This window comes from Calliphora vicina, chromosome 5 (genome assembly GCF_958450345.1).
Source record: "Calliphora vicina chromosome 5, idCalVici1.1, whole genome shotgun sequence".
In the NCBI taxonomy this organism is placed as follows: Eukaryota; Metazoa; Arthropoda; class Insecta; order Diptera; family Calliphoridae; genus Calliphora; species Calliphora vicina.
This window is the reverse complement of record NC_088784.1, coordinates 92,295,673-92,308,480: the sequence shown is the minus strand read 5'-3', so window position 1 is coordinate 92,308,480 and position 12,808 is coordinate 92,295,673. Positions and strand designations below refer to the sequence as shown.

At 26.4% G+C, this 12,808-nt stretch overlaps 1 long non-coding RNA gene across 1 annotated transcript in view; it reads right to left on the bottom strand.

Moving 5' to 3' along the window:
* LOC135962345 (uncharacterized) overlaps nucleotides 1-12,520 on the bottom strand; it is a 120,018-nt gene extending 107,498 nt beyond the window's left edge. Inside the window, exon 1 of the long non-coding RNA XR_010576646.1 lies at nucleotides 12,171-12,520. This is a non-coding gene — a long non-coding RNA (uncharacterized LOC135962345). The remainder of the gene's footprint in view (nucleotides 1-12,170) is intronic.
* Between the last annotated feature and the right edge of the window lie 288 nt (nucleotides 12,521-12,808).

The following is a 12,808-nucleotide window of genomic DNA, read 5'->3' as shown; positions in this document are numbered from 1 at the left end:
GATCCTTACAGGATAAAATCAAAATAATACGAAATATTTTACAACTCTTCTTGATCATTTGACACCAAATTTGACATAGTAAGATGATCAGAAGTATTTTAAAACATTTTTTTAAAAATGTACTCCTCTGAAAATTTTAAGTCCTTTTAAAAGGAAATAGGATCACGAAATGAAAAATTGAAAACGCAGTTTTTCACCATTTAATTTATTGTTTCAGACGTATATCATCCGGTTCGTGTCTAATATTGAGTGTCGTACGGTGTATTTTAATATGTATAGATAAAATGTTTATCAATTTTGTAAAAGTATTTTTTATGTTACTGGAAAGTTTTCTTTAATTTACTCCAAATTAACAATTTGTTGCTTGACTGGTTTTTGAAATAAACGATTCAATTGTAAATATTACTATTGAAAACTCATTAATTTAGGTAGTGGGTTTTACATAGACAGTCAGATTGACTCAACTAAATCAGCCTTTTTACTTAGTTTCAGATGTGCCGAATCTTGTATACCTTCTTCACCAACTATACTTTAAGATAAATATTAAAAAAATAATGGTAAAAAAATATATTCTTTGTGAAAAAGAAATATTACTAAAAAAATGTGTAAACTGAATTTCGATAAAAAATTATTTTTTGGTGAACAAATCATTGGGAAAAAATTTGGTAAACGGAATAACAAACTTATATACTATACCCTTGTCACTCATGATGGAGGGTATAATAATAACAAAAAAACATAAGCGGTAAATGATGTTGAATTAAAGAAACTGTTGTTTAACATTAATTATAAAAAAATTAAACGTATTTTAGTTACTGAATATATTTATGTAAAAAGGATTTTTTATATTGTTTTTTTATAAAGCAGAGCAAAATGTTTTTAATACCCATTTAATTGGCTTTATTCATTCCATCAACAAAGTATTGCGAACCACGTGGATCTACCCCAGAGTTGTCCAAAGCTAAAACTTTGAGCAAAAGAAAACTCCACTGAAAGAAAAGTTTAGTGACCTAAAAAAAAGTTGTCAGTCTTTATGAGGCTTTATTTACACAGAGAAAACAGATTCGTGATAGCAACCGAATTTGTTGCCAATCGAATGATTCGATCTTAGTTACCGAATTTTACAGTTGTGGCTACAATATTTTGTAAGGGGTAACTAAAGTTTGGTTGCCTCAACTGAAATTCTTCTTTATCAACTGACTTTCTGTTGTTAGAACTGAAAAATTCTATGTGTGCAACCGAATCATTCGATTGGCAACAAATTCGGTTGCTATCATGAATCTGTTTTCTCTGTATATTAACAATAATAAAGTCTAAAATCTTAATCAAATTGCCTGCGACATATTATAATAGCTTTTTAATTGAGAATTCGATATGAACCATTTTCGGCAAATTTATATTAAAAGAATAATTTTTTTGTTCATTTTATTACTTTTTTTGATTAAAATCCTTTAAAATCTGAAAAAAATATTCACAGAAGTAATTGAGGGAAAAGCGAAATGATTTTTAAAATTTCGAAATGTATTAAACAATCCAAATACTTCATTCAGTGGACTTAGCATGTGTATTTGTCGCTGTCTCAGTGACAACTAAACAAAAGAGAATAACAATATGTGTGTTTTTAATAAACACGAAAGCACTATGAAATGGGAACCATTATTGGTCTACTCCTTAGAACAGGACGAGCTAGCTGCAACAATTTCAACAAAACTCTACAGGCACAGTCGAAGAACACGTAGAACTGCAAGCTCAGCTTGAGATTTGAAGGTCAAAGCTCACAAAAACTGATATTTTTCATATATCGTAGATAGTGAAAATCCAACCTGGGTGGAACTAAAACGCAATTAGCCTTAAAAAATTGGAAACAGTGAAATTGACTTTTTGTTCAAGACAAAACAAAGATTGAAAACCTAAATTGTAATTTATAAAATTATGAAAAATAAATAAATATTTACAAAACTAAAAAAAGGATAGCAAAACAAACGCAAGTTAAACAAAATAAATCCAAACAAACACTCGAACCCAAAAAGCCCACAGCTAAACAAAATGTAAAAATAAAAAAAAATACACCGTAACACAAAAAAGGTGTCAATGGTCTTTGTTAAGGCGCCAAAAAAAATGTATTCTGTTGTTTGTACATGTTTTACACACTCAAAAAAAAAATCAACAAGAATATTTCAAAAAGAGATGAAAAATACAAAAGCAACCCTTAAGCTAAATCTTAACTTTTTCTTAATTTGTTTATGTATGTGTAAACTTCCATGTCTGTATTAGTGGGTTTTCTGTCTTTCTGACATTGTTATTTTTACTTATGACAGTTTTTTTTTGTTACTTTAATGATAAAATGTGTTAGTTATTCTTGATCTAAGGTATTTATGAGTTTAGGACACAGCTGGCTGTAGCTAGAAATAATTTAAATAAAAATATGGAAATGAACAAAATATATTTGTATATTAAGGTGGTCCTTTTTCATTTTTAGGTGCTCCAAAGGTCCAAAATTGTTCTACGCGATTTAAAAAACAATTTTTAGCCCAAGAATTATTTCATTCTGCTAAGGCGTGAACCAGAAATATAAAAATCTTTACATGTGATTCATATTTGCAAACATTTAACGGCCGGAAATGTCGTGTGAAAAAATCCCTTAATTTTGTATAAAAAAATTAAAACATTCATTTGCGATTTAATGAAAATTAATTCGGTTCAATATGAATCGAATAAAAAATAACCGATTAACTTTTAATCGAATAAAATATTAGAACGATCATTATGAATCGAAAAAACAATCAATTAGTTCTTGATCAAATGGAAAATGAAACGATTAATTTTGAATCGAATAAAAAAATTAATCGATTAATTTTTAATCGAACAAAAAATTAAAATTTTGATTAAATTTAAAAATTCATTTTTTTAAAACAAATATTTTTAATTAATGAATTTTAGAAACAAAAAAAAAATAATCGAATACAAAATTTATTGAATGAAAATTGTATAAGAAATCAAACAAATATTTTTGAATTTTACATGAAATTAAAATAAATTTAATTATGAATTAATGAATTTTTACATGAAATTAAAAACGAACTGGTTTATTATGAAACGAATAAGATTTTTAGTCGTATAAAAAAAAAATTTAAACGTTCATTTGCGATTTAATGAAAATTAATTTGGTTAAATATGAATCGAATAAAAAACAACCGATTAATTTTTAATCGAATAAAATATGAGACCGTTCATTATGAATCGAAAAAACAGTCAATTAGTTCTTGATCAAATGAAAAATGAACCGATTAATTTTGAATCGAATAAAAAAATTAATCGATTAATTTTTAATCGAACAAAAAATTAAAATTTTGATTAAATTTAAAAATTCATTTTTTTAAAACAAATATTTTTAATTAATGAATTTTAGAAACAAAAAAAAAAAAACAATCGAATACAAAATTTATTGAATGAAAATTGTATAAAAAATCAAACAAATATTTTTGAATTTTACATGAAATTAAAATAAATTTAATTATGAATTTTAATTATGAATTAATGAATTTTTACATGAAATTAAAAACGAACCGGTTTATTATGAAACGAATAAGATTTTTAGTCGTATAAAAAGTAAAAAAAAAATTTTTGTAATTAATTAATTTTACATGGAAAATGAACCGATTAATTTTGAATCGAATAAAAAACTTAATCGATTAATTGTTAATCGAACAAAAATTTAAAATTTCGATCAAATTTAAAAATTAATTTTTTTTAAAACCTTATTTTTAAAAGCATATAAAATCAAACAAATATTTTTAATTAATGAATTTTTTAATCGAAAATACAAATTAATCGAATGAAAATTGTACAAAAAATCAAACAAATAATTGTAATTAATGAATTACCACTTAATTTTTAGTTGAATAAAAGATTAGTCGATTAATTTTTAAAACTTAAAAAAAAATTTCACCAACTTTTGGTCGAATGAAACAACTTGAATCGCATAAAAAAAATAATCGATTAATTTTTAATCGAATAAAAAATTAAAATTAATCAAATGAAAACTTAATTTTTAGTCGTATAAAAAGTCTAACAAATTTTTTTTGGAATTAATTAATTTTACGTGGAAAATGAACCGATAAATTTTGAATCGAATAAAAAAATTAATCGATTAATTTTCAATCGAACAAAATATTAAAATTTTGATTAACTTTAAAAATTAATTTTTTTAAAACCTTATTTTTAAAAGCATATAAAATCAAACAAATATTTTGAATTAATGAATTTTTCAATCGAAAAAAAAAATTATTCGATTAATTTTTAATCGAATAAAAAATTTATCGAATGAAAATTGTATAAAAAATCAAACAAATATTTTTAATTAATGAATTTTACATTGAATTAAAAACGAACCGGTTTATTATGAAACGAATAAGAAATTAATAGCTTAATTTTTAATCCCATGAATAATTAGCCGGTTAATTGTGATTAGAAACAAATACATGGAATCAATTTTGATGGAATGAAAAATTAACCGCTTAATTTTGAGTTGTGAAATAATTAATCGATTAATTTTTAAAACTTAAAAAAAAATTACCAACTTTTGGTTGAATGAAACACCTTGAATCGAATATAAAAATTAATCGATTAATTTTTAATCGAATAAAAAATTAAAATTAATCAAATGAAAACTTAATTTTTAGTCGTATAAAAAGTCAAAGAATATTTTTTTTGTAATTAATTAATTTTACATGGAAAATGAACAGATTAATTTTGAATCGAATAAAAAAATTAATAGATTAATTTTTAGTCGAACAAAAAATTAAAATTTTGATTAAATTTAAAAATTATTTTTTTTAAAACCTTATTTTTAAAAGCATAACAAATCAAACAAATATTTTGAATGAATGAATTTTTGAGTCGAAAAAATATTTATCGATTAATTTTTAATCGAATAAAAAATTTATCGAATGAAAATTGTATAAAAAATCAAATAAATATTTTTAATTAATGAATTTTCATGAAATTAAAAACGATCCGGTTTATTATGAAACGAATAAGAAATTAATCGCATCATTTTTAATACCATGAATAATTAACCGGTTAATCGTGATTAGAAACAAATAAATGGAATCAATTTTGATCGAATGCAAAATTAATCGAATAAAAAATTAATCGATTAATTTTTAAAACTTAAAAAAACATTGACAAAGAATTTGACAATATAAGAACGATTCATAACCTTTTAATGTAAACCACTTTAATCGAATGAAAAATTAACCGTTTAATTTTGAGTCGAATAAAAAATTAATCGATTAATTTTTAAAACTTAAAAAACGTTGAAAATATAGGACCGATTCATAACCTTTTAATGGAATCAACTTTGATCGAATAAAAAATTAACCGCCTAATTTTGAGTCGAATAAAAATTAATCGATTAATTTTTAAAACTTTTACATATTTACTTTCATTTTTTTTCTTATCGGTCCCTCTGTGCTCAGGAATTTTACCAAAAAAACTGAATTTTCAAAAAAAACCCTACTTTTTATTCAAATGTCAAATAAGCAGACGTCAAATTCAACATTATGACATGTGAAATGCCAAAGCAGACTTGCTGTTTAAGAAATTACCCTACATTTCTAATTTATTGTAAGAAATTGTTTTACTTTCCTTGAATTTACAGGCCAAAAAGTTCCTTTGATTCAAAAAATGACTTTTTTTGTTATTCCCGCACAAAAAAACACAAAACAAATTCCATTTCTCTGATTTCTTTTCTTTACAACCTTTTGCTTTTTTTATTTAGTTTATTCATTGTTGAATTACTTTACTAAAATGCGAACCTTCAGCTAGAAAGGGATGTGTTTAAAGAAGCCAAATGAAATAAAAAGGGAAAAGAAAATGTTTGCATTTCCGTTTTATAACTTCAGTTTTAACAAGATCAACACAATACGCACAGCTCATGCCATGTTTATGCGTTTTGTATGGATTTCTTTAGGGGGTTTAAAACGTTTTTGTTAGCTTCTTTTGTTCTTAGTTATTTTAGGTTTAAAAAAATATTGTGGTCTTAAAGTTTTGTTTGTTTTGTTTGGTATTCTCTACTAAAATGCTGTTTTCTTGTGGCAATGAATGAAAAGAAGGACCCACACACATTACAGCAACATTCAAACATTTAAAGAAAAACCGAAGAAAGAAAAACTAACACATTGTTGACTTTTGGCATTTAGGCTAAAATGTGGTTATGACTCTGTGTAAGTTTGTGTTTATGAGTTTTATTCCTTTTAGGGTTTTTACTTTCATATTGTTTGAGATTTAAAAACTGTTTTTGTTTGTCTATAAGTGCGTGCATGTGCTTGTCTTGTTATGCTTGTTTATCCGTTTCCTTTTTAAATTTTCTGGTTTTGTGTTAATAAGAGGACTTTAAATTTGTTTTCTTTTTTTTTGCTACTTCATTTGTATAAGTTTTTTTTTTTGTAGCTAGTTTACTTACAACATACAACATGTTTCATTTTTAAATCCTAAATATTCGTTTATATTTTTCGTTTCCATAATATTATGGAAATTTCTTTGCTATAGTTTGTTTTATGGTTATTGACCAATTTATGTGATTGCCAAAGACACTTGATTTGACATATGGCTTTGACACCCACAAATTTTGTTAAAACTGAACATTAACAAAGATTTACCAAGAGCTTATGTTTTTCTTTTCTAATTCCTCTTTTTTTAAGAAAAAAAGGTAGATTCATAAATCCATTAAACGAATTAGTTACTGTTTTGAGGCTTATATATTTGTATATTTTAGGACTAATACGAAGAGAATTTAACATGATTATTTTTTGTTAATGTCGAACAAGACATTTTGCAACTTTGTACAGATATTGCATTATTAAATTAAAAACAAATATTTTTATTTTTGCTTTAATGTTTTTAATAATTTCCTACATTTTGGAACTTGGAACTGGAAAACTAAGCTAAAGAAAATTTAAAAACTAAAGTAATTTACAAAAATTATTCGACATAACAACTTCAACTTAAAGACTTGTTGAGCTTCTCGTAGAAAACTTTTTCCTTTGCTAAACAAATATTTAATAGACATAAAATAACTCTTCCAGGATCAACTTTGGAAGATTGCTAAACTTTTCGATTTTCTATTCTCCATGGTCATATTGTTCTCAGTCAACAAAGCTCCAAATTCTTTGAAATTTAAATTTATTAAACAAAAAATGGACAAAGCATCAAGATTGTGTCAATCAGACATATGCTTGCAGTAAACAAGTATATTTTTGCGACAAACATTTTTAGATTGAATCGTTGTATCATAATATGTTGTTCTAAGATTATGATATCCATAAGCCGAAAACAAAAGAATATGGTAAATCCTTCATCATACACATGGTTGTCACAAACATATACTTATTTGCTGCAACCATATATATGATTGACACAATCATATTATGGTTACCACAATCATATAAATAATTACTGTGACTATAATATTGTTAACAAACTTTTAAAAATGTTGAAATGGTTGCAATAAACATGCGTGTCTATCTATGATCTATGAGTTTTATTTAGATAAATATTTCACATATTTATTCTCATAAATGAAATTTTCAAGAGTGGTGCTTATATGGGAGCAATGGAAAATTGTGGCCCCATCATTTTAATTTTTTTTTGAGATTTTTTTTTTAAAAATTTCTTAATTTCTTTGTACCTGGGACTTAAATTTTGCGGATTTCGTCATATTTTGGCGAATAAGTCCAATTTCCTTTCTTTTACGAATTGTAAAAAACTTTTCTTAGCCCCTAAATAACTTAGAAACAAACCGGGACAAACTCGATTTTTGGCCTAGTTATACCCTTCGCCATGAAGGAATGTCATGGCAAGAATATATAACTTTGTCATTCCGTTTGTAATTTCTACATTTTTCATTTGTGACCCCACAAAGTGTATATATACTGGATCATTATAGATAGCGAAGTCGATATAGCCATGTCGGTCAGTATGTTGAAATCAATTTTCCGTAGCCACCAAATAACTTAAATACATGATTCATACATCAATATATCGAGAATTCGGCCCATAAATGGCTGAGATTTTTAGAAAAAACCGAGACAACCTCGATTTTTGCCATATTTTTGACCTATATCTGGATTACTAAGTCATTAATATAGACAATATGGATATCTAATGATAGATATTTCAAAGTCCATTGCAACGATGTATATACGGCAAAATGAAAAAAAATGAAGATGTATTGGTGAGAGAGCTACCCAGCAAACATAATGTCAAACACTTAAAATAATAACAAAATGAAGAAAGTTTAGATTTAGAATTTTTGTCAAATAAAACCAATTTATTAAATGAATGTAATTTAAATGTTAGGGAAATGAAAAAAATATACATTGTAAGTCCGAAATTCTCTTAAATTTTGTATTTATTTTTGACTTTGTTTTATTGTGTTAAATTGTAATTGAAACGCGTGTGTTTGCTATGCTTCAAACAAAAACAACCAACAACAATGCTTAATAAATTTCTGAAACAAATTGCGATAGTCCGTCATATGTGGTTTCTTCGCATTCTCAGCGATGAATGAACAAAAGTTTTTAAAAGAGCATAACAAATGTGTGTAAATTTTTCAAACAATTGTTGTATGGCGTGAACATCACTGATATACGGCAATAAGTTGGACCTACAATGGGTCAAAATCCGGAAAAAATATTTTTAACTCAAATTTTTTTTTCATCAAAAATTATTTTTACAAAATTTTTTTTAAATTAAAAAAATTAAAAAAAAAAATTTTTTTAAAAAAATAAAAAAACTATTTTGGGAAAAAAAATTTTTTTTAAAAAAAGTTTAATTTTGTTTAAATAAAAATATTTAAAAAACAAATATTTTTAAGTATAATTTGGTGAAGGGTATATAAGATTCGGCACAGCCGAATATATGTAGCTCTCTTACTTGTTTTTATATAAATCTGGATTACTTAATGAATATCTAATGATAGATATTTCAAAGTCTATTGCAAGGATGTATACAAGGATATAGTAATTTGGACCTACAATGGGTCAAAATCGGGAAAAATATGTTTTAACCCGAATTTTTTTATGTCATGTAGGATCTATCCTGCCTTCAACAGACATACATTCTTTCCCCTAATAAATTTAAAAAAAAAAATTTAAAACAATTTTGAAAATAATTTTTTTTTTAAAAAATCGGAAAACAATTTAAAAAAAAATATTAAATTTTGCTTATCTAAAAATATTTAAAGTTTGTATTTTAAAGTATAATTTGCTGAAGGGTATATAAGATTCGGAACAGCCGAATATAGCTCTCTTACTTGTTAACAAGTAAGATTGTCGCAATCGCCTGTGCCAAATCTTATATACCTCACCCAGAGCTGTAAAATAATCGTTCTTTTTTGATTTTAATTCATTATGATTTGGCTAAATTTTGAATCAATTCAAACGAATTAGGCAGAAATTAATTTCAATTCATTTCCAATTCAAATGAATTTGTTAAAGTGAATTGCAATTAACTTCCAATTCATATGAATTGAATTAATTTTTAATTAATTTAAATAAATTAGAACAATGAATTGCAATTCAAATGAATGATATCAAAAATGTGTTGCAATTAGAGATGCTAATCGGGACTGATTTTTAAAAATCCCGGGTTTTTGGATTTGGTAAAGAATTCGGGATTTTCGGGAAATCTAAAATCCCGAAAATTATAAGAAAGAAACGTACATAATTATGTCTTTACAATTGAAATAAATTTTTTATTTAGCAATTAATTTTTATTAGGCACTAAAAAGCATAAAATTCTTGCATGAGTACATTATATAAGAAGAAATAACAATAAAGTATGTACATTAGGCCGGGTCGATTTGTATGGACGATCAAAACGTAAAAAATCGTATAGCAGAAACGCAATCTACGCAAAATTCTATGAAATTATCCCCAAGAAACCATAGGTCTAAAATCAAATCCTATCATGCGCATTTCGTCTTTTATCCAATAAAAAACTATTAAAAAAAATATATATACTGAAATATCATTGGATAAAAGACGAAATGCGATAGGATTTGATTTTAGACCTCTGGTTTCTTCCTAGAATTTTCCGTAGAATGCGTTTCTGCTATACGATTTTTCGTGAAAAAAATCGACATAAAAAAGTGTTTATTTTAAATAGCTTCTTAAGAATACTATTGCATCTATGGTTTCATCTGCCATTCTGGAACGAATTTTGTTTTCGACATATGCTGCTGCCGAAAAACATCTTTCACATTGGCAAACCCGTTTGCAAATACTTATAACAAATCTGCAAGTATTTTCCTCTCGTTCCCTCAGAAATAAAATAATGTATTTCTTTTGCAACTTGAAAATCTACATTATAATTTGGTTTCGTTATTGTTATTTGGGGTTTTTACATTTATTAATAATATCTTTCAGCCTTTTAGCAATCGAAATATTTTCATTTTGTTCGAGCTCCTCATCTGAGATAAAATCAATTTCATTTGAAGAGGATTTAAATTGAGTTTTTTTAGATAACTTACAAAAAAAGTTGAAGAATTGATTTTCTAGAGCCCAAGGAAAACCAAAAATACTGTTTTCCTTTATTAACTATATTGTAGCAGGAGTTGAGCTTAACAACTTTGCTGAACATCACTTTGCGATATTCGGGCATGTAGAATGTCAAAATGAATGAAAAAGTCACACAAAAATGACAATTTCCCCTAATACTGAACACCACGGGATTTAAAATTAAAAAAACCCCGGGATTTTCGGGAACGGGATTCCCCGTTTGGCATCTCTAGTTGCATTCAATCAAATTTAGGAGCAGATCTAGGGGGAATGAATAATAAAAATTTAAGTTTCTTTTACCAAATTCATTTGAATTGACTCAAATCTCATTCAATTAATTTTTTTGTGTGAATTATTCGCGAATTAATTCAAAAATTAATAATTCATTTACAGCTCTGCCACCACCAATTTTTGTACATTTTGTATAAAAACATTTATTTTTATAAGATTTTACTTATTTTCAATATCAAATTTTGTATATAAATTTTGGTGTAATGCGTTTGTGCAGATGTGCGTAACGCCCAAAAATATTAGTCTAACAACCACCTTAAAGTATACCGATCGACTTAGAATCACTTTCTGAGTCGATTAAACGATGTCCGTCCGTCCGTCTGGCTGGCTGTCCACGTAAACCTTGTGCGCAGAGTACAGGTCGCAATTTTGAAGATATTTCGATAAAATTTGGTATATATTACTTTTTCGGCCCAAGGACGAAGCCTATTGAAACTAGCTGAAATCGGTCCATTTCAATTCATGTCACCAAATTTTGTTACGATCGGTTCATAATTAGTCATAGCTCCCATATAGACCCGCTTCCGAAAATCACTTTAACGTGCTTAAATCACTTAAAAATGTTGGTATATACACAAAATTCAACATAAATAACTTTCATATAGACATAAATCACACGCCCTATTTTTATGGTGATCGGTCCATAATTGGTCATAGCTCCCATATAAGGCCCACTTCCGAAAATCACTCACGAATATAAGTTATTGATATTTTAAAAGATAAATATTTTTACTCATTTACTTGGTGTAGGGTATTATACTTGTTTTAGCACAAATTAGTTTGACGTGTTTACTCTTACAAGTGTTTTGTAAGATCAAACAGCATCAAATAAAATAAAACAAAATTTTTTGTTTTGAATCATCCTAAGTAAAATAAGTTTTTCAAATAAATAAAAGAATTTAAATGTATTTTATTTAGTGGTTACGTCTTTTTCGTCAAATATTTGTCATGTGTGACCCTACCTTAAGAAACAAAAAATATTCGAGATAAAAATCTTCTCCCTCAGACCTCTCCTATAGGATATATAATGCCTTCAACAGACCGACGGACATACATAGCTAGATCATCTTAGAATTTTATAAGGCCCCAGAATATTTATACTCTTGTGGGTCTGCGATGAATATTTCGATGTTTTACAAATGGAATGATAAAGTGGTGGCTATAAAAAAACTGAAAAATATAATGAATCCATTTTATCATAACAAAATTTCACTTTATATATAATGTAGACTTAGCACATTTTCCCATTAAGCTTCATATGCGACTTTAAACTAAATAAATTTTACATTTTGTTTATTAAAATTAAATAGAACTCACCTTAAATTTTCGCACCACTCGCATAAACACTTAAAAGTGAAGAAAGGAAACGAGAACAACAAAATTTAATGATTTTCACATGGATAAAAAGCGAGAGAAGGCTACCAATGTGTTACATATTTTGTTATTGTTGGAGTTGGTTGTGATTTTTGTTGTTTAGAAACGTTTAACTTTATTCATACACGCACATTATGAAGGCCGGCCTCCTTATTGACCCACATTTGAGAAATCACTACACATATACACAAACATAGACATTTTAAATTAAATACACACACGCACTAACTCACTCACTCACACTGGCACTCTGTTAGTGGAGTGGAGCAAAAAAAACAAAAAATAATGAAGTGGAGAGAAAATAAAACTTGTACCGTTACAATAGAGCAAACAAACAGAAAAAACAACAACATAAAAGCAGCATAAAATTGCTGTTTATTTATTTTTTTTATTTTTATTTTTATTTTTATTCAATTCTGTTTTTGTTTATTTTTCCTTTTTTTTTGTTTTGTAAAGTACCGAGTGTATGGAAAATGTTTCAAGTGGGTGGTGGGGGGCGGTGGGTAGAGGCAAAAAGTGAAGAAGTGTATTGCGGGAATGAAGTGAAATAAGAACAACGTTAAAGTTGTTGAGGTTTTGTT